General features: G+C 42.7%; 1 protein-coding gene and 1 pseudogene across 1 annotated transcript in view; both read right to left on the bottom strand.

The window, feature by feature from the left end:
• Window positions 1-4,793, bottom strand: part of CGNL1 (cingulin like 1) — a 142,226-nt gene extending 137,433 nt beyond the window's left edge. Inside the window, exon 1 of the mRNA XM_016160444.2 lies at window positions 4,699-4,793. The gene's annotated coding sequence lies outside the window, so the exon portion shown is untranslated. The remainder of the gene's footprint in view (window positions 1-4,698) is intronic.
• On the bottom strand, window positions 2,941-3,059 carry LOC118601334 (annotated as a pseudogene).
• Window positions 4,794-27,900: the final 23,107 nt, after the last annotated feature.

Raw genomic sequence — 27,900 nt, 5'->3', positions numbered from 1 at the left:
ATCTACACTGTTAAAAAAAAAAAAAAAAAAAGTAAGATTTCATAAAATTTCCCTTGGGATGACAAGCCCGCAGTGATCTTCAGTTTAATATTACACATCGTCTAGCAGATGAAAACAGTAAGTCAATCCAGACCTAAAAGATTGTGATGTAAGAAAAACAAGGCACTGAAAATTCAATTTCTTAATCAGCTCGGCTTACGAGGAGCAAGGAACAGTGGAAAGAACTCAGCTTTGTATTCAAACAGACCCAAACGCTCGTCAGCCCTCAGCTCTGCCACTTCTGAGCACTGTGAGCTGCCACAAGATCCAGCTCCTCTTTGGGCTTCGGTTTCCTCATCTATAAAGTGAAGCCACTGCCACCTGCCTCTCAGGAACATGCGGATTCAGAGAATAAAGTAGAAGTGCTGAGCACAATACCTGGCACTTGAAAGGAGATCGATAAACATATGGGAACTACTCTTACAACCCTGGGGTTATTAGCCCTGTAGGTCAGGTATTTGGAAACCACCTTCCCAAGGGAAGTACAGTATAAAGTCCAGCTTTTAGTCCGTCCAAGGAAACCTGAGCCAAAATGACAACCGTATTATAAAGAACGAATGTCCTCACACTGGAGTCATAGACACAGACCAAACCACCTGCACTAAAAGTACAAGAGCTGCTGCTTTAATGTGGCACTTCGTGCTCTCCTCCCAGCTCTGGTGCAGAGGTAGCCCCTACTCAGTTTATTTTGCCAGTTACCAGCATGCCAAACATGGTCCAGCCACATTCTCCACCAGCTTCCCAGCCCCAGCTGACACCCTTGCACAACTTGGTTAAGTACATACTCCTTGAGCAATATGTACCTGACTAAATCTGGCCTTTCTTCGCTCCCCACATCTCTGTATGATCTGTGCTTCCCTCTCCTCTGGCAGAGAAGTATCTCAAATCGGTCATTTAAAACATGGTGCAGGAACCTAATAAAAGAAATTCTAATTTAAACTGGAGTAAAGCTTTTCTTGTGCCCATGAATTGAGTAGGTATCTATCCAAGTGACACCTGACCTCCCTCACCCCACCCCCACCCCCGAACACACACAGTTCTCTGTGCCCATCATAATTCTAAGAGTTCCCAACTTGCCATAACCCACGGTTTATACTTCCACAGGCTGTAAGCTCCTTAAGTCACAGACTGAACCCTGTTAATCAAGAACTCAGTGAGGCATACAGAGCTTTGCCAGGAGTGGGGCCTTTATAAGAATTTGCTAAATGAGTGAGTAAAGAAATGAAACAACAAAAACAAACGAGAACGTGGTGTGAATTTGAGATGAGGCACTCTCCCTCCCAAGGACAGTGGTTTGGAGGACGAAGGGCAGGGCGTGAGGAGGAAGGCGCAGGGAGGCTGAGCTGGGGCATTTGCCTGACGACTCCAAGAAGCTTCCCCTATGTGAAAGCCAGTCGGCCTTGCTGCTATTTCCAGCCAATCCTTTTTTCCCCCATTTTCAGGGTTTTCATGTCATAACTTGTTTCTTGAGGACAGCAATGTCACGTGACAGAATGAAGTAAGCGCTTGGTCATTCAGGGAAAATAACCTAATTTTCAATTCCCCTTGAACTTTGTGTTCTCCTGTGATGCCAACCTCTCAGCCACTTCGCTGCCCTTTAGTGCCAGGATCAGAGGAGGAAAAGAAAGGAAAAGCACAAGGTCAGTTGTGTTTTTTAAAAAGGTCAATAGCATCTCTTAAATAAATGGGATTCAGGGTGAAAGGGAGTTAAGGAGGCCATTAAATTTCTTTAACCACCCCTTACCCCATTGGCACAAGGAAATTAACTGTCCCCACTTGAAGGGGGAAGGAAGAAAAAAAGGAAGCCAATAGGGCAATCTATTCTTAAAACAAATCAAAGATCACCCTTTCTCTAAATAAAGAAGCCACTCACAAACTATTCTTATTTTTCTTCATGTTCTTCTAATCACTTTAGAACATTAGAGCTGCTACCGCAAAGTGAGAAATGTTCCAATAAATCTTTTTTAGGTTCCTATTTACATACATTTTTCCTTCCTTCCTTCCTTTCTTTCCAAAATGTACTATTATATTCACAGAGTGACTTTTGCTGTTCAGGTGGAAATTTTCAGAAACCATGAGTTCAATAACATTCTCAAGTGAACATTTTCCCATAAAATACACACAAGATTAGTAAATTAACAAACCATTTAGTAACATGGCTTCATTCTGTTGGCCTAGTCCAAAAAAAAAAAAAAATCAAACAAACAAAAAAACCAACAGTCGGAAAACACTTTCCATATGGTATATTCCCCAAAGGTTGAGGATTTGGCTCTGGGGCCACCCTGTGAGACCATGCACTCCACATAACCTCCATTCTCAAGCCAATACAATTAAGAGGGCTCCTAGGGTGACCCCACTTCCAGCAATTGAATACAGCAACAGGAGCAGGGCATGGTAGTGGAAGGTGGGAAAAAGAGAAAAACCAACTGGGTAAAAATTCCACAACTTTTTATTTTTCAAAATAAATGTTCTTTTGACTCATGTTCAGAGCTAGAAATGAACACAAATGTTCCTCTACTTCTAGAGGGCATTCTCTTAAAAGTATGTCACTCCACTACTAATAAAAAATGCAATACAGAAGCAAGCACCCAAAAAAACCAAGTCCACTGGTTTGTGGCCAGGTAGCAACGTCCAGGTGAGAATGTAATACAAACATCATGCTTAGGTACAAAGTAAATTAACCGAGATCCCAGGAGACTTGCCACAACATGGGCACTGCAAACACACTTTCTTAATAAGATACATATGATCAAATATGTATTCGATTTTTCCTTAGTCTTATTCCTCTATCATTTTTAAACTTTTTTTTTTTATTTTTTAGGCGAGGCAACTCTTGGTTGACCTCACAGATTGCAAGGACCTTGTCATCTTAACAATCCCTTATTTTTTTTTTATTTTTTATGCCTACAGCACCTGGTCTTCCTAGGTGGTCTCCCATCCAAGTACTAACCAGGCCTGACTCTGCTTAACTTCCGAGGTCAGACAGAATCCAGCTTGTTCAGGGTAGCATGGCCATAGACTTCCTCTATCATTTTTAAGATCATTTGACAAGTGGCTAAAGTCTTACCTCAAATGTGCCATGCTACTGTAAGGCACTAACTCCCTAACTCCTATATTATTCTATCAATAAGAAATATGCACCGTTATACCTGCTGGCCTCCCTCACACATCAGGAAGAAGCATACCCAACAAATGCACAGGTATTAACATAGTATCAACCACAAAACCTTAAGGATCTTGTTAGCTTGCTTTTATGAAGGAAAATTCCCCACGGTTGTGCAAAATTATTTTTTGGCAGGGGGTGTCCAAAAGCTGCTGGATTCCTAAAGTATTTTTCTTCCTTTTCTCTTGAAATCCTTTCCAAATAGGACAAGTCAAACTATCACTATTTCTCTCAATAGGACAACCCTGTATGATAACCTTGACTTCATGACTTCAATTCCTAAACTCCCACCTCCTTGGCAGAAAGTGCCCCGGCAATATTTACTGTAAACAGAGAGGTAGAAACAAAAGGAACGCCAGGAAAAAAGCACCCTCCGCAGTCGCAGGCTGGAAAGCTCCAACCACCAGGAGCTGGGAGGGGGATTACAGAAGGCAGTCAAGAGTGCCTGATCAGGATTGTGCTTTCAGTGAGCAACGAAGGAAACTTTTTCCAAAAAAAAATTTAAAAGAGTGGCTGTGATGAGCTCTGTATTAGGGCTGATCTTCTCTAGGAGTCCAAAAAGTGGCTGTGGGAGCAAACTCCAAAGCAGAGGTTTTCAAATGTGGCGGCACATCAGAATCACCTGGCTTTTTAAATTCCATTGCTCAGGCTGCACCCCAGCCCAGCTGAATCAGGCTCTCTAGCGGTGGGCCTAGGCATCAGTACTTTTAAAAATTCTGTAAATGAACAGCCAAGTTTGAGAGCCAATCCCTCAAGACAATTCCCAACGTGTCTGAACACCGTGTTGTGAGTAGCGCTGGGAAGACGCTGCATCCCTGGGGTGAGGGGGTACACACATAGTAAACATACAAAGTTTTTTAAAATCCTGTGTAACTAACTCTGACATGACATCCAAGCACCTGTCTAGAGGCCAAACAGTGATGCAACTTGGAAAAGTCCCTTGGAAAGCTAGGATACATGCTCTAAGTGAGGCGGGGGCGTTCAGGGACTACCTGCCTGCACCCCGAAGGCCAGGGAGAGATGAGCGGCCACAAGCCCTTTCTTTTCAAGGGATGATCTAGAGTAGACGAGCACGCTGAGAAATTAAGTAAAACAGGGTAGGACAGAGACTGAGGTGCTCCGTTTGGGTCCCGAAGGAACCGTGGTTCCCTCCTAGCTGTCACTCGAGCGCGAGGGTCGAGGTAGGGGTGCGAAGGCTGCCAATCCCTCTTCACTACAGGGAAGTCCTGGAGACCCTCCTCCCGCCCCCGGCCCCGCAGCAGGGCCCCCCGCAATCCCCACCATATGTTCCCGGCGTCTTCCCGGCAGGGCGCGGCGGGCGGGCACCAGGAGCGCACCTTCCAGCGGGAGGACCCGCGAGCCTGACGCGGGCGCTGCCAGGTGCTCCGAGGGCGGGTGCGCGGGCTAAGCTGAGGGGCCCCGCTGCCCTTGGCCACATCTCGGCGCTCCGGGTCCCCGCACACACCCAGCCCCGCTCCAGCACCGGGCTAACTTACCCTCCACCGCCGCCTCCGGGTCCCGCTACCGCCGCAGCCCGCAGAGCCGGACTAGTGCAGGGGCCGCGGCGCCGCCAGGAGGCCGGGCCAGCCCGGCCACGCCCCCCACCCGCCCCCTGGGAGGAGGGGCAGGGGGCCGGTGGAGTGGGGGCGACGCGCCCGAGTGGCCGCCGGACTTGCGGCCCAAGCTGGGATGGCCCAAGGTGGGATAGTGGGGCGCCGTGACTCCCTATCTCGGCCGGGCCGTGCCACCCCCACCCCCTCCTGCTGCGTCCCCTCGCGCCGTCACGGGCCCCTGGGGGCGCGTTTGCCCAGGCACCCCTCCACCACCCCTGCTCTGCCTCGCCAGGCTCGTGCGCTCCTTCTCCCTCCTCCTCACCCTCCCCCTCCCGCCAGCGCCTCTTCCCCTGGCCAGCACTGCTTCGTCCTTACCCTTCCCCAGATCGGAATGTCCTCCCACCCCCCACTCCCGTCGTCGGGGTGTTTTTCTTCTCCAAGCCTAGGCCATTCCAAATTCCCGGCCTCCCAGAAGCCTCACCTATTTCACACCCCTCCACCCATCGTCCCTTCCCCCACAGCCTCTGGGCCCAGTCTTTGTCTTACCCTTCCGCACTCAGCCTTTTTCTCCCCAACTAATCGGAAACTTAAGGTATAACTTTTCTGCTACCACAGCCAAATCTACAAATATTTATTGAGCACCTACTATGTCTAGACACTGATGGAGAGATAGAAGATTATAGTCGCCACTTGCAGTGCTAAAAGGCTGTGCCTGTTTGGAAGGGAGGGAGGGGCCCAAGGCCACACAGCTGGTGGCAGGAGGGGCCGGAATCAGAAGGCAGATCCTGGGATCTGGTTTAGGCCCATTCCAAAAGAAACTGCAGGATGCTGCTGACCTGCTGTTAGAGCTTGAGCAAAAAACGGTGTCCTTTCTTTATCTGTGAAATGAGTAAGATTCCTACCCCACCAGGTTGTAAAGATGACCTGAAAAAACATTTGGGACTCTCACACAACCTGTACTTAATAAGTAAATGTTTACTGACATAGCGAATGGTATAGATGAATATTCAATCATTTAAAATAACGTGAAGACTTTAAAAAGTAATGGCGAAAGGGAGAAAACATCTGTAAAGCGTATATCTGGTAAGTGGTTAATGTACAAACATATGAAGAACTCATACAGCTCGATGTCAAAAAATACAATTTAAAGTCGAGAAGAGAACTGGAATGAACATCCTTTTCAAAGAACACATACAAACTGCAAAAAAAAAAAAACATGAAAAGGTGGTCAACATCACTAATCATTGGGCAAATGAAAATCAAAACCACAGCGAGATATCACCTCACATCTGTTAGGATGGCTATGACCAAAAAGACAAGAAATAAGTGCTGGCGAGGATGTGGAGAAAAGGGAACCCTTGTGCACTGTGGGTAAGAATGTACATTGGTGCAGCCACTATTGAAACAGCGTGGAGATTCCTGAAAAAGTTCAGAGTAGAACTACCTATGACCCAGCAATTCTACTTTTGGGTATTTATCCAAAGAAAACAAAACACTAACTCAAAAACGTATGTTCACCCCCAAGAGATTGAAGCAAACTAAGTGTTGTTGAGGTAAGAAATGTCCAAACCTGTAGAGAATTCTGTTGTTTATTTGAGCCAAACTGACAACTACTGCGAGGAAGTAAATCTCAAGGGATTGAGAAAATGCTCTGGAGGATGGCAGTTTTGCAGCTTATTTTATACATTAGAATTAAAGAAGGAGTTTAAGGAGGGTTATGTGACATCCATTGGTGGTGGATTAAGGGGGCGGGGAAAAAAGTAAAGACAGGAAATCTCTGGGATTGGCTAAAAAGAAAAACCGAGAGACCTGTACTTCTTTTACATTGGTGAGTACAGGATAGTTAATGCCTAACATTTACAACACATAGGGATGGTATGCGGAGGACAAGGAAACAGCGAGGGTCTCTATGGTCTCGTGCTCTTGTGTGGTGAGTGTGCCCTGAGAAGGTTGGAATAGAGGAAGACTGACATTTCAAAGGTATTTTATCTTAGATGCAAAAAGACAATAGACATGCTCACTTAAGGTAAAGACTGACCTTTGTCAAGGAAACTACAGGCCTAGAACATGACTACCTGCCATGACCCGCTTTTAGTTAGGAATTTTTATGTTCAGATCGTCCTATGTAGTTACTTTCGGTCTCTGAGTTTGAGAGCTGCCATGCAGGTGTCCCTGAGCTTGTCAGGTTTAGTATTTGGCCCTTTTTTATCCACAGTGTCCATCAATGGATGAATGGATAAAGAAGATGTGTGTGTATAAATATATATATATATAAATGTGTGTGTATAAAAAAATATATATATATATATGTGTGTGTATATATATATTTATACACACACATACACATATAGAGAAAGAGATAGCTATATAGAGAGACACACAATGGACGATTGTTCAGCTATAAAAAAAAAGAAGGAAATCTTGCTATTTGGAACAATATGGATGAACTTTGGAGGTGTTATCATAAGTGAAATAAGTCAGACAGAGAAAGACAAATACCATATGATTTCACTTATGTGTAGCAGCTAAAAAACAAACAAACACTCAAAAACACATGTAGATGCAGAGAACAGATTGGGGGTTGCCAGTGGTGAGCGTGGAAGGTGGGAGAAATGGGTGGAGGGGGTCAAAGGTAAGCACTTCCAGTTTTAAAATAAATAAGTCCTGGGATATAATGTACAGTGTGGTGACTATATTAATAATGCTGTACTGCATATTTGAAGGTTGCTAAGAGTAGATCTTAAAAGTTCTCATCACAAGAAATAAAGAAATCTTTGTAACTGGTTGCTAAGTGGACTATTGTGGGGGTCATTTTATAATACAGGCAAATATCGAGTCATAATGATATATACCTGAAACTAATGTTACATACCAATTATACCACAATAAATAAGTAAATGTTTAAAAGGAATAGTGATAGGGGGGGTGGGAGAGCAGGAGGGTGCTACTTAAGAATCCAAGAGAGGCAGCAACGGTCAAAGAGTCTTTTTGGAGGAAGTGGGGTTGAGCTACTCTAGAAATATCGGGTGTAGGTGCTTGCTTGTGTGTCCAGGAGTACATTTAAGGTAGATGAGGTGTGGGAACAGTGTTCAGAGGTTGGTCCAGCATTCTTGAATGGAGGCTGCCTGTAGGGGGTCATGGGACGCATACTAGAAGATGGGGTGGGGCCAGATGGCAGAAAAACTATCTAATACCAAAGTGAGGGACTCGAGTTGACCAAAGAGTAGTGCTTGGACATCTCAAAATGGAATGGAACCTGCATCCTACAATAGGAATTCAAATGGCCCTGGAGACCTAGGATGGGACTGGGAAGAAATTTCCAAGATGCCTAAGACTTGAGGACTAGATGTGTACAGTGAGGGCGCGGAGAGGATAAAGACATAGCTGAGATTCCCAGGCTAGTGGCTTGGAGCCCCAGGTGGAGGGATGATTTGTTCTGAGAGCTGATGAAGGTTCCATTCAGTATGAGGTAATGATGGCACTTTTCAGTGAATGTGACCCTACAGGTAGCAGGGAGTGGGAGTTGGGATGTGGAGGGCCAGATGTGGGCAGCATCCAGGTGGAAGAAGAAAGGAGAGTAAGGGTCAGGCCAGGTGCCAAGAGAAGAGAGTGAAGTGCCCTAATTTAGGGCTCAGGAAGCAGAGGTTACCAGCCAAGGGAAAAGGAGAAGGGGACATGAGAGCCAGCAGGAGTTACTAATGTGCTTCTCCCAGAGACCCTTACACAAGGAGCTCTAGAAATTACACACTTTGTAAGTGTTTGTTAACTGTCTTAAAAGCATTTAATCAGCAATTGCGCCCACTTCCAAGGAGATATTTTGCTGATAACAAAAATAAGGGGACAAGGAGAGAAGCAAGGTAGAGATTCGTTTATCAGAGAAATTGCTTTAGACGCTGCTATTGTCAAGACGCATGCTCGAGCTGCTTCGACCTCAACCTAAAGTAAGCATTTTCCCCTAGGCAAAGCCCCTAAAATTTTGAACTACATCCTTCCTTTATTTGTATTCAATGTAAGTCTTGCTCCCTTGGCTGTTATTGAGCCTGTAGAAAAAAAAAAAAAATATATATATATATATATATCTCAATTGCGGTAGCTTGCCACAAGAGAAATTTTCAGGAGGAAAATTTTGTGTACATGGACTACGTAATGCAGAAATATTCAGAGAAATGCTGTGACGTAAATGACATACGAGTCACTATAGAGTGTGGAACACCAGAAGGGCCACAGACGGAAAGCTGCATCTGGAACACTTCCTGTGGCTCCCACCGTGAGGATGTAGTAGATGTGAGTAACAAAGAGAGAGTTGGAAGGGCATTCATAGAAGGTGTGAGCAGACACACAAGACAGGAAACAGGAGGAAGTGAACCAAGCAGAAAATAATATAATGGTTTATTTGGTTGAAGTAGAAAAACTGTGCTTGGGAAGAAATATGGGGTTGGCAAGGGCACCTGGAAGAGGCTGTTTGGTTGGAGGCTTTGAAAAAGGCTGCCTTAGTTGGGTTGCCCTGAAAGCAGAGCCTGAGACGGGACTAGGGGCAGGTGGAGTATTTAGTTGGGGATCCCTAGAAGCAGAAATGAGGGAACAGGAAAAATGAGACAGGGAAGACAGAAGCCATGATCAGGGTATGTTAGTGAGATTGGTGCTGTGTCCAGTGAGGCCTCTTGAGAAGTTGCTGAATGCTCCCCAGAATCAACAACCTGTAGAGCAAGGGCTGAGGTGGGAAGCTGTCAGCACTAAGTGATGCTGAGTTTGCATGGAGCTGTCCCAGCCCCTACAACTTGTCTGCTGCCTGGGCTCCTGCATTGCCCATGGCTCCTCCGGGCCCTGCCTCTGCCACAACCTGCATGCCTAGAGGGTTAACCTGAGGGGGGCGGGAGAAGGGGGTGGATGGAGGATTAAGAAAAACACAGAGATATAAGATAGGAAAAGCTGGGGCCGTGTGGGACACTGCACTCTGCTCAGATACAGTGACCTCAAGGAAAGCTCAGCACATTTATTATATACTTTTGAAGGTCAAAGAGAGGGTGGGAGTCTTCTTCTCAGGACTCAAAACTTTGCTGGCAACAATAATCTCCCAAAGGCCTGTCTGTACTCAGTTATCTACGCTAAACCACAAGCAGTTGTCTGTTCACTGTTTGTTTCTCTGCCCTTGGCAGATTACAACACAGTCAGGCATGGCTTTACCAATGCTTGGACCATAGGTCCGGGCTCAGATCTGGCTCTCTACATGCCTCCAATACCATATGGCAGATGGCAGCTTCTCCCAGTACTATTCTTCCCTCCATACCCTTTTCCACCTGTTTCATAGTGGAGCGACTCTGGCAAGACACCTCCTCCTCTGGAACAAGTTTCCCCAAAACCCCAGAGGTCAGACTTCTAGCAAGTTCCATGGGCCTGGCACCACAGTGGCTTCTCTGCCATCCGGTGAGACCCAACATGCCCTCTCTGACAAGGCCTAGCTGAAAGCCAGGGTGGAGAGGAGGCTATTCTTTGGGTGCCTCCTCTCAGTTTTAGACCATCAACGCTTCCCACCTAAAGCTGAGAATCTCCATCTTACATTACTCACTTTTCAGTGTGTCATGTAAGTACCTCGTATAAGTTCTAGGGAAAGGGACTTAATAAAAAAAACAATTATATTAAGTTTCTCTTTGAAGTTCTAGAGTCCCCTGGGCAAGCAAACTTGCTAGGTCTTCCTTCTGCCTTCAGAAAAAGAAAAATCTAACTCCTTGGCAAAGTATGGAAAGCCCCACATAATCTGGGCCAGACTGCCAGAAAACTCAACTGGGAACAATGCTTCCGCCCACTCCACCCGCCACACCCGGGGCCTGCTCTCAAGGGTATTCTAGTCTAGAATACCCTTGCCTCTTGCTCCAATCTTTAAAGACTTAGCTCAAGTCCCTCCTCCTCTAAGAAATCCTCCTTTGTTCTTCATTTGCTTCCCAGAGTGTTTTATCATAACACCTCTTTTTTGGAGTTTGGCCCTCCCACACACTGTGAGCCCCTTGACTACAAGCAGAGGGTTGGATCCCTCCCTGAGTATTTAGCCACTAGCACATAGCAGGTGTTCAGTAAATGTTTGATGAATGAATTAACAAACCATCAGCTGTCAGAAAATGCCACTGAGAACAAGTTCTGAACTCAGGTCTGTGGACAGACTAGGGACTGGCCCAGCCTACCTGAATTCTAATGCAGATTTGCTCAGGTCCTTGAACTAGTAACCTAATCTCTCTCTGGCCTGCATCACAGGGTCTGTTAAGGAAGGTGATAATCATGCACCCTCACAGGGAAGAGGTGGAGTCTAATTACTATTTAAAGGTCCTAAGTAGCCTTTGGAAAAACAGATGTGTCTGTGTATAGTATGGAGGAAGGTAATGAAACTGAGTGTACCATTAACACATTCTTATTCTGTGGAAGATAAGAAGATGAACTGTCGTTTTATATTTTACTTGTTCTAAATGTAGGACATCTTTGTCATATAGGTGGGAATGTTGAAAGAGGAGTGAAGTTTCTTGGTGGCGGAGGGGCGGGCGGTGGCTGGAAGCAAACAAGGCTCGAGATTGACTCTATACTGCACACCCAAGATCTGCTGTGAGGGGACCACAGACTTTTCCTACAGGTGTTTCAACTTGCATAATCGATTTTAAAAATCAACAGACAATAAACAGCAATTTTGGAGGGATCCAGCATAGTCAAAAGAGTTTTATATACAGTTAATGGATCAGGTGGACCTAAGCCAGGCTGGACTTTCTAGAAGCTTGGCCTGCCTGCCTGGAGGCTGAGAACAGGGGCAGAAATGGCAAAGCTTAGCCAATCAGCCGAGGGAGGAATTACCAAGAAACAGGACAAGTTTATAATCCCTATCTCCTCACTCACCCCCAAACCACCAACTGATACTAATTCAAGGAAAATGTATTTCTTAAATATTATCCCCAAATGATCCTAGTTACATTGAAACAATTCCAGGACATGAAGGGCTTGCCTTTTCCACCACCTTTGGCCAAAGTCAGGATAGCTCAAATTCAAGATTAAAAACAAAACCTTTTTTAAAAATTTAAAATTTGACTCTGTGAGCCACATTTTCTCTATACGAAGTTAATTAACCATTATGGGGGTTCAATTATTTGGTCATAGATGATCTAAGCCATCTTGAGGGCCACATTCTCAGACTGTATTCAGACCAACTGGGCAATAGATGAGACCCGAAACACAGAACAAATGTTTTTAAATGCTGCATTTTTGTTCATTTAGGACTGCCAAAGCCCTCTAATGAGGAATTGCTCCTTCCAGAACACATTTTTCTTGGATATGTCTGAAGTAAAAGTAGCACACTGGGACTATTTGGTGGTTAGGCCTGAAATAATAAAAATTAGAATTTAGTTTATCTTGCAGAAGTGGATACAATTTATTTTTCTAGATCTTAACTATAAGGAGTCACCATAGGGCTTGCGAGTTGGTTTGCCCAAGAGCAAGTTGAGGTCCACAGACTGGTGATTCCTTCTGCTGACAGTCCCATAGTCAAGGCAGCAGTGATTATATCAGAAACATGAATTTCTTCGGCAATTCGAGTAATTTCACATTCGACATTTTAAATTTCACAACAACCAGGGAGGTTGATGTTCTTATCACCATTTTACAGATGAGGGAGTGGAGGCTCAGAAAAGCCACACCACTTGTCCCAAATCGAATTTTTAATACATAGGTGAGGGAGCAGCCTTTACGGCTCCCGGGTGTGTCGGAACCAGAGCTTTGCTGGAGAAGCACATGTCAGCAAGCTGAAAGGCATCTAGGGGTGCTTAATCCAAAGACCTCCTTCCCTCATTTCCCTCCTAGCCCCAAGTGCCCTCCATGAAATTCAAGGTCATGGAGATTGAAGTCCATAGGACTTTCCCTTGCCATGAGAATTCTAGAGTTTGTGACAACATGTCAACAGAATAATTATATTTGGGGATATTAAAAACACAGTCTTACAGCGGTCCCTTTAGTACAGAAGCTGTGTTGCATTATGACTCCTGCGGGCCCTGGGCACTTTTGCATTGTAGATCTCTTCTATAAAAATATACTTAAAATATATTTTATGAATGCATTGGTATAAAGAAAAATATGTTTATATTATATGGTAAAAACATGTCTTTCCACATAAATAGTCATTTCTCCCTTTAATTTGAAAAGAAATTAAACATTTTTGTGGGCCCCTGAAAGTATTGTGGGCCCTGTTACAATGTGGAGTCTAATGAATAAGGCGGCCCCGCTCATATACTGAGAGCTTCTGTCGTATACTGAATGCCTGGGGAACTTTGAAAATCGCTTTGCTTGGAGCCCCATCCCAGGCCAATTACATTAAAGTCTTGAGGTGGACCCAGTATACTGTTTTTGGCATTTTAAAAGTTCCCCCAGGTGAGTCTAGTGTGCAGCCAAGATTGTGATCTCAATTTTAATAATATTTTCCTCTTAGGACCTTAAATTTCTCAATGGCAAATTCTCTTATTGCTCTTTTTCTTGGTGGGGGGAGGGAAGTAGAGACTATCCTTTGAGGCTGGAGAGGGACCACTGTTCTACAAGTCGACTTTCCAAGCAGGGAACCTGATTGTATCCTATTTCTATCAGAGGAAATCTACTTTCTTTACATCACAATAGAACAATGTTTTTGCACTCTTAACAAAAATATCCACCCCCCCACCCCGCTTTCTGCTCTTTGTAGGTCTACCTCTCCTTTTCAAACCCCTGCTGTTTGTTGCCTTGAGGGTGAGATTTAACCGAAGAAACTAATCTCAGAGAGATAGTTTCAAAGGCCTTTGGACAAATAGGTCTCTAGGTTTAGACTTAAAGTCTGGGAAATGTGAGATTTGTTCTGGAAGACTAGAAAATATTATTCTAGACTGGGGGAGAGGAAACTAAGAGGTGGAGGGTTGGTGGTAAAGGAACAATTCAAACAAAAATGAGAAAAAATAGATGTTAAGGCCACTGTGAGGGAATGGCAGGAGCACCTTGGGTGCTAGGCCGCTCTGTGCCAGCCTGCCCCAGCCTGGCCAGCTGTCCCTCCCTTCCCTTCTTCCCAATTTCTTTGCCTGTCGACCACCCAGGAGAGCAATGCCCATTTATGCCAGAGACTTTGCACACTCCCCTTCTCCTGATCCTGGGTGCTTCATTCTCTCTTTACAATATTCTAGAACATTCTGAAGCCCATAGAAGGAGAATGGAGCTCTGGGCACCACACTCTAATACAATGGCCAGGCATAGTTTCATAGGATTATGGAATTTTTAGAAAATGTAGAAGACATGAAAGAGAACTCTCAAAGATATAGTTCAATTTACGTTTCAGTGCCTTAATACTCACACTTAACATCAGAAAAAGATTTATCCAGTCAGCAGTAAAATTCAGACAGCTCAGAATAATTATAACTTTCTTAATGGATTTAAAATAGTAAAAAGAATTTTAGGAAGGAGAGTGGCCTACATTTGATATTATTTAGACAGCTAAGAAGTATGATACCAAGGAACATATAAAAGAACAGTACAGTGTAATGAACTGTATGGTCAGAACATTCTCTGGTCAGGGAGCTCTTAGGCTTGCACACCATCTATCTTCATTACATACCTGTCCAAAAGACAGAACACAACAGGAAAATTGTAGTTTTAATGAGCTTGGAGGACTATAAAATAGTTGCTTTGTTATAAACTTTTGTTGTTATATACCAGCAGGAGACAAAGTATTTGTTTTCTGTTTTAAACTTTGTTTTCATAAACAAACTATGGATTTGCAAGGAATGGATAAAATGGGAAGAGATTTTTCAAAAGGGGACACTTTATTGCTTCAAAAATGTTGCAGCTGAGAGTGTAGATGTTGCCCAGGCTACATTTCTTTCTTCGGCTGTTTCTATTTGAATGAGAGGTACTTAATAAAATTGATAGTTTTCAAAACATTGCATTTCAGTGGAAACTTCCTGGAGATGGATGGTGGTGATGGTTGCACAACGAATGTGAACATACTTAATGTCACTGAACTGTACTCTTGAAAAATAGTGTGCATAGTAAATTTCGTGTTTGTAGGTTTTACCATAATTAAAAAAGAATAAGGAGTCCCTGGGTCAGATCATCGTGGGAAAAAAACACAAGAACATTGTGTTTGTGGTTTTGATAGTGCGTGTATGTATATGCCGTGTGTGTGTGTGCGTATATAAAGGAAAAAGAAGAAAAGGGATTACTTATGCGTTTTTTAAAAAGAGTTTTCTGGTTTTTTTGGCTGATGGAATGTAAACTAAGAGCATCAGTGCATGTTTAAGATTTTGTGACTAATAAAAGCACCTGGGAATGCACGAAATTTGAGTCTGGGTCTTACTTTATAAAATATTACAAGTTAATTAGCTATGTAAGCAAAGAAATTCACAAAATTACTTATAACATTTAGCATCTTGTTCAAGCCCCACCTAGCCATGCTTTATTTTAGTCTCGTACCCAGTCCCTACTATTCAAAACACCTACAGCCAAGAGAAAAAAATCCACATGAACAAACAATAAACTCATCTTAAGAAATCTCCAAAAATTACCAACATATTTTGAAAATTTTTCTTATTCAAATGAACTGTTAGAGAGGCAGCAACAATTACAGCAGACCCTCCAATAACATCCTTTTGTCCAATGTCATTTCATTATAACATTGATGAGATGCTGCGAGAATTTAACTCTTGTTTATATCAATGAGTCTATGGTAAAACTGATTTCTTTCTATATTGTTTCCATTAAAGTCACAGAACCTATTAATGATGTTAAGTGAGGATTTATGGTATATAGACCTGGACACTTTAATAGTTTGTTGAAAGTATAATAAGTGATAATGTGAAACATCACTTTTTGGAAAGATATCCATTACCTAATATTCCTGTTGCTATCCAACAACTTCATCAGTAATAAAAATGCCAGTTTGATCTGCTCTGTCTAATTGTGATGTCTGTTTCATTTGGTGAAGATCTGGGAAGTGGAGGAGAGAGGAGTTTCCATGCACCTTTGCTGGGCCTTTCTATGCCCTTTCTCATTCGGTCATAATGATAGCCCAGGCAATATGCCATTGCACAAGCAGGAAAGTGGGACACAGAGATTTTATAGTCTTCCCAAGATCGTGCAAATAGCAAATGGCATTCTGTCTGACTCCAAAATCTGTGTGTTTCATCACTGTGATGCATCACATGCCCATAGGGAAAGCTCTTTCATATATAATGTGGTTTTTTTTTAATGCATATTTTTTTCATTAAAAAATTAACTCAGATCTTCTGGGTCAAGATGGCCAAGTGAATGCAGACTGAAACTACTCTCTTCCAGTATAAACACAGAAATGCATGAAAAATAAAAGCCCCCAAACAGAATGGAAACCTGTAGTTATAGGGTCTGCCACTGGAAACTCATGGAGAACTAAGGTCAGATATAAGTTGGTGGCCAAGTCTTCTGAGCCAGCTTGAGAACAGGAACCACATTCGCCTATTAGTCAGGATGGTGGCAGACTAAACTGAGAGCCCTGGGCATGAAGCCAGTCCTGGAAATCATGCTTTCCACTCAAGAATAGGGACTGACATAGCTTAGATTTAGAACCAGGAATATACCTCTTGCCCACAGCAGGAGGATAGTACAGGAGTATTTGCATGACTAGAAACTGACTCATATTCAATATCCAGAATTTAGCCTCTGAGTTCCAGAGCAGGAACTTTAGACCACTAACCAAGATCAAATTTAAAGAATGTGCAACCAAGAAACTAGCTAAGAGTGAGGAAGAAAACTTCCTGCAAGCAGAGCTCTCAGACAAAAAGATAATAAGTGAATCAGTCTAGTGTTAGACAGTGAACAGTCCAACAAATGAGATAATTCATACTGGTGGATATGTAGAGGACATCATGAAAGAATTAAAATATATGTATTAAGAATATATATTTTTTAAATCCTCAAGAGAAAATAGAGGTGGTAATTATAAATTGAGAAGAGGAAGCTATGAAACAAGAACAAGAAGGTATTGAAAAGAACTAACTGGCAATATTAAAAAGTAAAAACCACCATTTAAATTAAAACCTAAATAAAGGAATACAGCAGTTTGGACACAGCTAAAACTAGAGTTAATGAATTATAAAATATAGCTGAAACAATTATCCAAGACTCAGCCTAAAGAGGTAGAGATGGAAAATATGAGATGGGAAATAAATGAGATTGCCAATGGTAAAGAATAAGACTTCCAGAAATGGAGAACAGAGAAAAATAAGGAAAATGAAAGATTTAAATGCTTGAGACTATCCCAGCATTGAAGAAAGACATGAGTCCTCAGGTTTAAAAAGTTATGTTGAGAACTTCAAGGATAAGGAGAAATTATTAAAAGGTGGCAGAAGGAAAAGACTATTGAGACTGACAACAAACTTTTCCTCAGCAATAATAGATAGGAGAGAATAGTGCAATAATTAATGGAATTGGCTGAGGGAAAATTACAGTAAACTTTTAAAAAAGAGCTCTATACCCAGATTAGTCATTATTCAAGAGCAGCGGTGAAATAAAGACATTTCGGACATACAAGGACTAAGATATTTTACTTCTTATAGATCCTTGCTAAGAGAAATATGAAAATATTATGAAAAAATGGAATGGCCAGACAAAACAGTAAGCAGAGAAATTGATAAAAACATGTTGAAGAGCTAAATAAATATCGACTGTACCAATAATAGCAACAATTTTTTGTTCAGAAAGTAAAAGCAGAGAGAATGCTCCTTAACTCATTCTATGAGGTCAGCACACCCTAATAGCAAAATCACATAAAGATATTACAAGAGAGGAAAATGATAGACCAACAACTCTCATGAATATAGATGCAAAAATTATTAAATTCAATAGTGTATTCGAAAAATTATATGTTATGACTAAGTGGAAGTTATTCCAAGTATATAAGGTTAGTTTAACATTGAAAATTTAGTTTATCTATCACATCAACAAGCTTAAAAAGAAAATTATATAATCATGCCAACTGATTCAGAAAAAAAGATTTGACAAAATCCAACATCCATTCATTATTGGAAATGCTCAGCAAAGTGGAAATAGAAATGTCCTCAACTTGATAAAGAACTTCTACAAAAAAACCTACAGCTAACATCATCATACTTAGTGGTGAGAAACTGGATGCTTTCTCCTTAAGATCAGGAACAAGGTTAGGATGTTACCTCTTACAACACCTATTCAACATTGTACTGGACGTTCTACCTAGAGCAATAAGACATGAAAAGGAAATAAAACACGTACAGATAGGGAAGGAAGAAAAAAATTCCTTTGTAGATGACATATTTTCTATGTGAATGATCCCCAAAAAACCGACAACAAAACTCCTGAAAATAAGCAATGATAGCAAGTTCAGAGGACACAGGTTAATATACAAAAGTCAATTGCTTTCCTACAAACCAGCAATGAACAATTGGAATTTGAAATTAAATGCACAATACCATTTTTATTAGAACTTCTCACACGAAAAAGGAAAGGCTTACCTATAAATCTAAGTATCTTTAGGATCTATGTACAGAAAACCTAAAACCAATGAAAGAAATCAAAAAGATCTAAATAAATGGAGAGATATTCTGTGTTTCTGGATCCGAAGACTCAGTATTATTAAGCCATCAATTCTTAACAACCTGGTGTAGAAATTCAATGCAATGAATACACTCCTAGAAACATACATCGTACCAATACTGAATCATGAAGAAATAGAAAATCCGAATAGACTAATAATGAGTAAGGAGATTGGATCAGCAATCAAAAATCTCTCAACAAAGAAAAACCCAGGACCAGATAGTTTCACTACTGAATTCTACCAAACATTTAAAGAAGAATTAACGCAATTCTTCTCAAACCATTCCAACAAATTGAAGAGGAGGGAGCACGCCAAAACTCATTTTACAAGGCTAGCATTATTCTAATACTAAAATCAGATGAGGACACTACAAGAAAAGTAAACTACAGGCCAATATCCCTGATGAATATAGGGTCAAACATTCTCAACAAAATATTAGCAAACCAAATTTAACAGCACATTAACAATCATCTACCATGCTCAAGTAGGATTTATCCCTAGGAGACAAAGATGGTTCAACTTACATATATCAATAAATATGATATACCTCATTGATAGAATGTAAGATAAAAATTATATGATCATCTCAACAGATGCAGAAAGAGCATTTGACAATATACGACATGTTTTCATGATAAAAAATGTTCAACGAATTGGGTATAGAAGAAACATACCTCAACATAATAAAGTCCACTTGTGAAGAGCCCACAGCTAACATCATGCTCAATAGTGAAAAGTTGAAAGCTTTTCCTCTAAGATCAGGAACAAGACAAGAGTGTTCACTCTCACCAGTCCTGTTCAACATAGTATTGGAAGTCCTAGCAAGAGCAATAGGCAAGAAAGAAGCAAAAGGCATCCACATTGGAAAGAAAAAAGTAAAATTGTCTCTGTTTGTAGACGATATATATGGTCTTACATATAGAAAATCATAAAGACTCCACCAAAAAACTCTTAGAACTAATCAATAAATATAGTAAAATTTTATAATACAAAAGCAACATACAGAAATCAATAGCTTAAAAAGAAATAAAGAAAACAATCCCATTTAGAATACCATCAACAAAAGAAAAGATCTTGTGCAGTTCTGGCAGGAATGTAAATTGGAGCAGCCACTATGGAAAACAGTATGGAGGTTCCTCAAAAAATTAAAAATAGAACTACCATTATTTTCTAGCAACCCCATTTCTGTACTTCTGTGTATTATCCAAAGGAAATGAAACTAGAATCTTGAAGAGATATCTGCATTCTCGTGTTTATCGCAGCATAATTCACAATAGTCAAGATATTGAAACAACCTAAATGTCCATCAATGAATGGATAAAGAAGATGTGATATTATGTATACAGAGGAACATTATTCAGCCATGAGAAAGAAGGAAATCCTGTCATTTATGACAACATTGACAGACCTTGAAGGCATTATGCTATGTGAAATAAAATATCAGAGAAAGAGAAGTAGTAAATACTCTATTATCTCACTTATACGTGGAATCTAAAAAAAGCCAGTCATAGAAACAGAGAGTAGTATGGTGATTGCTAGGGGCTGGTGAGATGTCAGTCAAAGGGTACAAAACTTTTAGTTAGAAGATAAGTAAGCTCTGGGGATCTAATATACAGCATGGTGACTACAGTTATCAATACTGCATCATATACTTGAAAGTTGCTAAGAGAGTAGATCTTATACACCTCACCACATGCATGCAAAAAAAAGTAATTATGTGAGGTGATAGAGGTGTTAACTAACCCTTTTGTGGTAACCATTTCATAATATATATGTGTTTCAATCATCCCGTTATATACCTTAACTTAAAATGACACAATGTTACATGTCGATTATATCTCAATAAAGCTTGAGGGGAAAGAATTTGCACAATCCTTCACCCTAGCCTCTAAAATATTAACATCTTACCTCATCCACAGTACATTTAAGAAAATCAGGAAGTTAACATGAATACAATACTACTATATAATCTCCTCCAATCTATCACATTTCCTCAGTCTTTCCCTGCCTTTCCTGGTCTTGAAACTTTTGAATAGTATTGGTTAGTCATTGTGTAGAATATCCCTCATTTTTGGTTTATTTGATGTTTTTTGAGGTTATGTGGTTTTGCCAAGAATAGCACAAAGGAAATGAGCCCTCGATTCATCATGTCAGGGGGATATTATGTTGTTATGTCTTATTACTAGTGATATTAAACTTGATCGCTTGGTTAAGGTGGTGTTTGCTGGGTTTCTCCACTGTAAAGTTACTATTTTTCCTTTTATAGTTAATAAATATCTTGGGGGAGCTATTTGAAGGCTATACAAATATTCTGTCTCACCTCAAATTTTGCCCACTGATTTTAACATCCATTAGTGGATGAGGCCCATGATAATTTTTACTGTGATATTTGTCTAAAGGGGATTTCTGTTTCCATCATTTATTATTAATTATTATTATTATTACACAATTTCTTCATATATTAAGTAATTGAAATTCTCTGTACAGAAGAGCAGTCTTTTCTCATTCGTTTGTTTGATTGTATGAGTATGAACTCATATATACTTATTTTATTATGTGGGTTATAATCCAACACTATTATTATTTATTTTGTTACCCAAATTGTTTCAGCTTTGGCTATTGGGAACTTTCAGGCTGGTGTCTATGCCCTTTAACATGTTCCCTCATTTTTTTTTTTTTTTTTTTTTTTTTTTTTTTTAGCACTTCCTTACTCTCTGGCACCTTAGGATGCTCCAGTCTCTTCTTGCATTTTCCCTACCCAGGGCCAGGAATCAACATATTTACTTATTGGTTCAGCCCTAGCATACACATAAAGTAGTTTTGAAATTGCTAAGCCATACTCCTGTGAGAAGCAAATTTACTAGCAGTACAGTATTGGTGCACTTTTTTTTTTTTTCATCTTTAAAGAGCTTTATAGTTTCAAGTCAAAATCCTCTTTTCCAGAGGTACTTAGCTTGGTTCTTTTCTTCCCCATCCCCTTCAGTGCGATGTTATTAATCAGTATTGGGTTCATTTGCAACAATTTATGTTGTATTTGGGGAACACATAACCTGGTTACATTTTCTAAGTATACATATGGTATAATGCACTCTTATAGGTCTGCCGTTCTACGGGTTTGGACAAATGTATAGAGTCATATATCTACCACCACAGTTGGATTACCCCCTAAAATTCCTTCTTGCCGCCCCTTTGTGGTGAACCCTTCCCTACACCCCTTATTTCTGACAACCACCGATCTGTTTTCCATCTCTGTAGTTTTGCCTTTTCCAGAATGTCAGATAAGTAGATTCCTGCAATATGCAGCTTTGGAGATCTGGCTTCCTTCACTTATCAAAATACATTCATTTTGCTCTACAGGTTATGATCCACTGTTATTGTTATTTATTTTGTTGCTCAAATTCCCCACTCGTGGCTGTTGAGAGCTCTTTCAAGTTGGCTTCTGTGACCTTTGGACACCATTTTTTGAGCACTTCCTTTCTGGCACCATAAGCTGGTGTTGGCTTATTGTGTACTTTCCCTTTCTCAGTCTTGAAATCACAGTTCTATTTTCCAAGGAGCCATGTGTACCTGGAGAATCCACTCCAGTGGGCCATGAAGCCTGTCCTTGGAGAAGAGGACTTGGGAAGAATCTTACTCATCCCCTGCAATGCCCAAGAGTGGGGAGAGAGGAAGGACTCTTCTCACCAGAGAGCATTCAGGTGGCAGAAAGGACGGGTTAGTGCAGACGTGGGTTCACCGTGTAACCCAGGTTGATAGAAGGCACATAGCAATATTGATCATCCTTCATCTATGACTTCTGTGTTTCCTGCAATGTCTCCAAACAGCATTGTGCATGGCAGTCTGTCCAGGTTTTCAAATGCCACAGTAAGCCTAGGATGTCCCCTCCATCGGATGCGGTCTCACTGCATTTACGCCACTGTCCTGCTCCCACTGACAGTCACGTCGGGTCATTGCAGCCACCGCCCTTTTGACCAGTGGCTTTCTCATCACATTACCTCAGTGAGGACTCCTTGCTGTCTGCCTAAAATCTCTGTTTGAAACATGTTTTTAAAATATTTGATTTTTTTTTTTTGAAACCCCTTGCCCAAGCAGCTGTATCAGGGGCAGGCTGTGATCGGTCCTGAGGGTTGCCATGGGAACTAATGCCTGTGACTGTCAAGTGACACCTAGTTAGCAGCTGGCTGTTTGCGGCTCTTTGGGAGCAAGGATGTTTCTCCCCTCTTTGAAAGTGGGACATTTCTTCCTTTGCGTTGTGAACTATTAGTCATGGAGGGTTGTACTTGGGAAGGAAATGCCACTGTGTGACGTAACTCCCACTCGGCTGTGGCGGCCCAGCAGCGCTGAGGGGTGCCAGTGCGAACCGGCTTAGACTTGCTCTCGAAGGCAGGCGCACCAGCCGAGACTGCCCCTCACGGGCTGAGGCGAATGTCCCTGGTAGAAGCAGGCAGCCGTGTGGAGCCCACAGGATGGGTGACCGTCGTGGGGGTGAGGGAAGCTGTAGGTAGCAGGAACCACTCTGGGTGCCACAGTGCCTGTTGGGATCTCCTCCCTGCACAGGGGCCAGCACCAAACACACTTATATTCCTGACCCTTTCCTGCTTAAATCCTGGGTCGCAGTATCCCTGCCTGTCCCCAGGTGCCCTCACAGCCATTAATAAGTCATTTCAGATGAGCCGTATCTGTGAGCTGAACTGATCCCAGTATGTTCTCATGTTCCAGGTGTGACCCAGAAGCCCTTGCTCCCAAGAGCTTGCCCCCATGTGGCCTATGCGGGTCCAGATGAGACTTTGGTGCCTGGGATCAGCAGGCCTCCGTATGTCCTGGTCCTGGTCCAGAATGCTCCCAATCAGCATTCTGAGGCTGGGCTCAGTGAGCCTCACAGCCTCTCCTGCAGGTGCCAGTCTTCCTTGCCGATTGGGTGCGAGCACCCCGTGAGTTTAAGAGCAGTGTCAGCAGGGACCCAGGGAGAAGGCAAGTGAGGATTACACCTCACAGATGCACCAGGGCTGAAAACTGTTGGAAAAGCATGAGGGAGTCAGGGAGGAAACGGGAAGATGGGTTGGATGGAGGGGTGACTGCCCAGAGAGGCCTGAGGGATCAGTGTAAGTGCCGGGTTTGTCCCTTTGGGCTCCCAGGAGAGAGTCAGCTAAAAGAGCCTATAAGAGTCTTCTCCACACACCTCCAGAGGACTTTGGATCCTGAGCTGGTCAGAAGGCCCAGGGCTGACATTCCTGAACCACCTAAAAGTGTCTCTTGGCACAAAGAGGGGATTCAGGGTTAGTTAGCTCAAAGGATCATTTAGTGTAACAATCAAGGGTACATGGATATCATCGCTCTTTATAGTCATTATTAAGTAAACTTGACATGTAATAGCAAAGGAAAGAACGGGAGTAATTACTGTCACCTGAGGCAGTGGTTCTCAGCCCTGGCTACACGTCAGAATCATCCTGAAAAGTGAAGTCGCTTTCTAAACCAAATGATTTGAACCCAGTGATTCAATGGCTCTGGGGTACAGCGGGGCTTGGATTTTTTAAACACTCCCTGAGTGGTTCTGGTGAGCAGCCAGAGCAGAGAACCTTCTCTAAGAATATCTGTAAACTAAAAAAAAAAAAAAAAAAAAAAATTAGACTATGTGATTATGGCAAACTTAACCATCACCTGGAGGTAGCTGTGGTATAACTTGGTTCAGTTCTTTATTAAACGAAAAAATTTCCTCTAAGTCAAATCTGCACTTAGACATATCATTACCCTCTGAAAACAGAGGAAAGAGGATTAAGAAAACAAACATCACCGCGAACATCTTCCTACACTTCAACATAGCTCTTACAGTTGATAAGAACACAGAGCTTTATTTTTTCATCAACTCAATGATTGCCCCCATCACTGAATAAGAAAGATAAGCTCAATCCTACATTTCCTCATAGCCACACACTGCTATGAGAAAATGCAGGATTCCAATTCAAAACTCTACTGAAAGCAGCATCATGAGCCAGGGAGATGTCCCAGGCTTGGACCCTGAGCAAAATTGTGGAGCAGGGGTCCCTACCACACGCCCCGTGGCTGAGAATGGAGAGGGTGGTTTCCTAGGGTCTGGAGGATGAGGGAGGTATGGGCAGCAATGCCTCCCATGACCTTCACATTAAACCTTTGGACAGGGGCCCCGCGAGGGATAAGGAAGCACGGGGAACTCCTGAGAGGGTGGGGAGAACAGAATTGACGAAGGCCACAGGTGCTGACTAATTAATGACCTTGGCACTTGAGAACAATGGTATTAAACTTTGTGGGTGAGACCTATAGGAGAGGGGAGAGTCACCCAGTGGTGGCTGTTGGGAGAGAAAAGCAAGTTAAAGGACCCTTTTGTGAATCAACTCGAAAGTCACCGAAACCCTGGAGGCCATCTTCTTCACTTAAAAGACAGGGAAATTGAGTCATAGGAAGGTGAAGGGACTCACCCATGGTCACAGAGCCAAATGGGACAGGGAGACGCCAGCTAGTCCTGTCCATCCTGAAAACACTTTCTGAACACTGGGCATATGACAACACATGCTGGGTGATGGGTATGTAGTAGAAACCCCTGTCCTCAAAAAGCACAGTCATCTCTACATCCTGTATTGGTTGTCTATGGCTGCTGCAACAAAGTTCCACAAACTTAGTGGCTTAAAACAACAGGCATGTATTATCCTACAATTCAATGGTTCGGAAGTTCAAAATGGGTATCACTGGGCTAACATCAAGGTGTTAGCAGGGCTGTGTTCCTTTCTGGGATCTCCAGGGGAGAATCCACTTCCTTGCCCTTTCGGGCTTCTACATCGCTGGCTCAGGGCCCTATTTCTTCATCTTGAAAGCCAGCAGCAATGTTGGGCGGAGTTCTTCTCACACCACCTTGCTCTGACCTCCTCTTCCATCTCCCTCTTCCTCTTTTAAGGACCCAAATGATTGCATTGAGCACATTTGGATAATCCAGGATCGCTTCCCGATTTTAAGATCAGCTAATTAGCAACCTGAATTCCTTTGCCAGGTAACAACGCATCCATGGGTTCCGAGGACCAGGTCTTGGACATCTTTGGGGGACCATTATTCTGCCCGATACACTTCCGATGAGGTTCTGTGATAATCAAGCTGTGATGGGAGAAGGGCTGTGAATCTGAGAGCTCAGGAGGACTGAACCAGGTATCAGAAGAAGAAAACTGCATCAGTGGTTAACCCAGGATGGAACCTTTGTGCACTAAACATCGGGGCCAGAGAAGGAAGGTTCGAGACAGGAAGGATTTATGTATGCTTCCTTCACCTCATCACACATAGGGTTTGTTTCCCAGAAATGTGAAAAGTTATGCAGGGTCAGGGAGGCCAAGTTCTCTCCCGGGGCCAGAGGCATAGTATCTGGAGTGAGCCAGAAGTTTAAAAGCTAACCTGGTATGAAGTCAGCCAAGAGCAGAGAAGGGCAAAGCTCCCAGGCCCTGCCCCCGCTGCACACTGGCCTGCAGAATTCTGAGCAATCAACTGAGAGGGTTTAGATGCTCCAGAGAGTCTCCTCATTTCAGCCAGCAAGTGGGTGGCCATAGAAACTTCAACCTGAAAGGATATACTTGGACTGGAAATAGTCTTCCAAGGGTCTCCCTTGTCTTCGGCACTCTCTCCACCTCCCTGCTGCCTCACAGTGCTTCTGCAAAGGCGAATCTGAGCACGAGTCCAGCTTGAGCCCCAGAGGGGCTTCGAGTGTCCTTCACGATAAAGTCCATGTGCCACTGAAGAGCTGACAAAGCTTTGTCACCACTTGGAGCTGGCCCTTCCCTGCAAACAGCTCTCTTTCCTGAAAATGCAATCATCTGGATTCCATCAAGGACTCTGGAAAAAAACTCCCTTTCTTCCCTTTCTGGAAAACTCTGACTCATCATTCAAGATCAAATATCACTTCCCCAGGATTCCCACAAGAGCCACCTGAGTGGCCACTTCCTCTTGCCTCTTCCACCTGTCCACAGCCCTATTCTCCTGCTGTGTGGAGCACCTGGAAGGCAGGAGAGCTGTCGTTCTCCTATAGTTCCCAGGGTCACGCCGAGCAAGGGATCTGGCACAGTGAGCACTCTGGAAATGTCCGTCACATGAAGAAGGACTATAGAAAGTTGGCATGCTCAGCTTTCCTAGTTCCCTAGGAATTATGAATTTGTAAGTAGAATTCGAATGAGTTTTGTTAGTGTATGAAATTGGACTAAGTCTACAATTAAAGGAAAAATCATGTTGGCAGCTCCGATAGGTTGCTGGCGCTCATGACCACAATTAATGACCTCCCTGTAGTCACGCCTTTGGCCACCTGACTTCACAACTCCTCCCATTAAGAGGTGGAGTGCGTTTTCTCACCCCTTGAATAGGAGCTGCCCTCTTGACTTGCTTCGGCCCGCTGAATGTAGCAGAAGTGGTGATATGTCATTTCAAGACCAGGGGACATTTATTTTTTCAACTCTTTTCTTAGAACCCCTGCATCAGCTGTGAAAACAAGCCTGGATTAGCCTGGCTGATCTGAGATATAGAGCCAATTCAGCCTACCTGAGGCCGTGTGAGACCTACCAGCTGCCAGCTCAGCTGGCAACTGACCACAAAGTAAGGCCAGCTGAGTTCAGCCAAGCCTGGCCCAAATCACCAGAACCACCCATCCAACCTGTAGACACATGAGTAAAATAAATGGTTATTGTTTCAAGCTATAAAAATGAGGGGGGGGGGGATTTGTTACACAGCATTATTATGGCAATAGATAACTGATACAGCTGATGGCTGAGAAGCAAATGAGAAATGAGTGCTTGGCTGCTATGGGAGTAGAAAGGAGGAAGGGAAGGGAATCCATCCTCTTTATTATTTTAATTACTGAAATTTCATTCTAGGGAGCATGAGGTCCCCTTCTCCTTTGATCTACATGCACTAAGACTGCTTTTCATTTGCTTCTTCCTGGAGTTCAGTTGGGGACTAGAAGCAGGAATGAGCTGCAACATAATATTTTCCTGAGTGGAAATAATTAATTTGATGCTTCCTGAAATGAGGAAGCCATCAGAGACCTATTTTTTAAACCTGCCTAATGGATCTGGTATTTGCATTCTGGGTGCTGGCTTTAGGAAGAAGTGATGGGCTTGCTGGAAAAGATCACTTGAGAAGGATATACTTGGAACATCAAAAATAAAAACAAAGATAAGAGTCAATCTGGCCTTGCAGTTTTGACAGAAGTGGAAGGAGAAATCAGGTCAGAGAGTGGAGGGCCTGGAATCGAAAGGGCACTTATGGTCAACTGAAGGCATCCTGAAGACCTGGAGGTGTGATTATCTATTCAACACACCCTGAGCACATTTACGTGTGTCTCAGATGAACTTGGCTTTGTTCCTAACATTCTCTTATAACTCACTGGGCCTGATTGAAGGCTAACATAGGAACCACACTAAAGCACACTTTGAAATGCTTCTTAACAACGACGAAGAAAGACGACAGAGGGGTTGCTCCTGCCCCTAACATGTATCCGGCCACTCCAAGATCAGCTCACATCTCACTGCTTCCCTGGCCTCCTAACCTGAAGGATGCCTTCC

This window comes from Rousettus aegyptiacus, unplaced genomic scaffold (assembly GCF_014176215.1).
Source record: "Rousettus aegyptiacus isolate mRouAeg1 unplaced genomic scaffold, mRouAeg1.p scaffold_m13_p_3, whole genome shotgun sequence".
Classification (NCBI taxonomy): Eukaryota; Metazoa; Chordata; class Mammalia; order Chiroptera; family Pteropodidae; genus Rousettus; species Rousettus aegyptiacus.
This window is presented reverse-complemented; position numbering and strand designations above follow the sequence as displayed.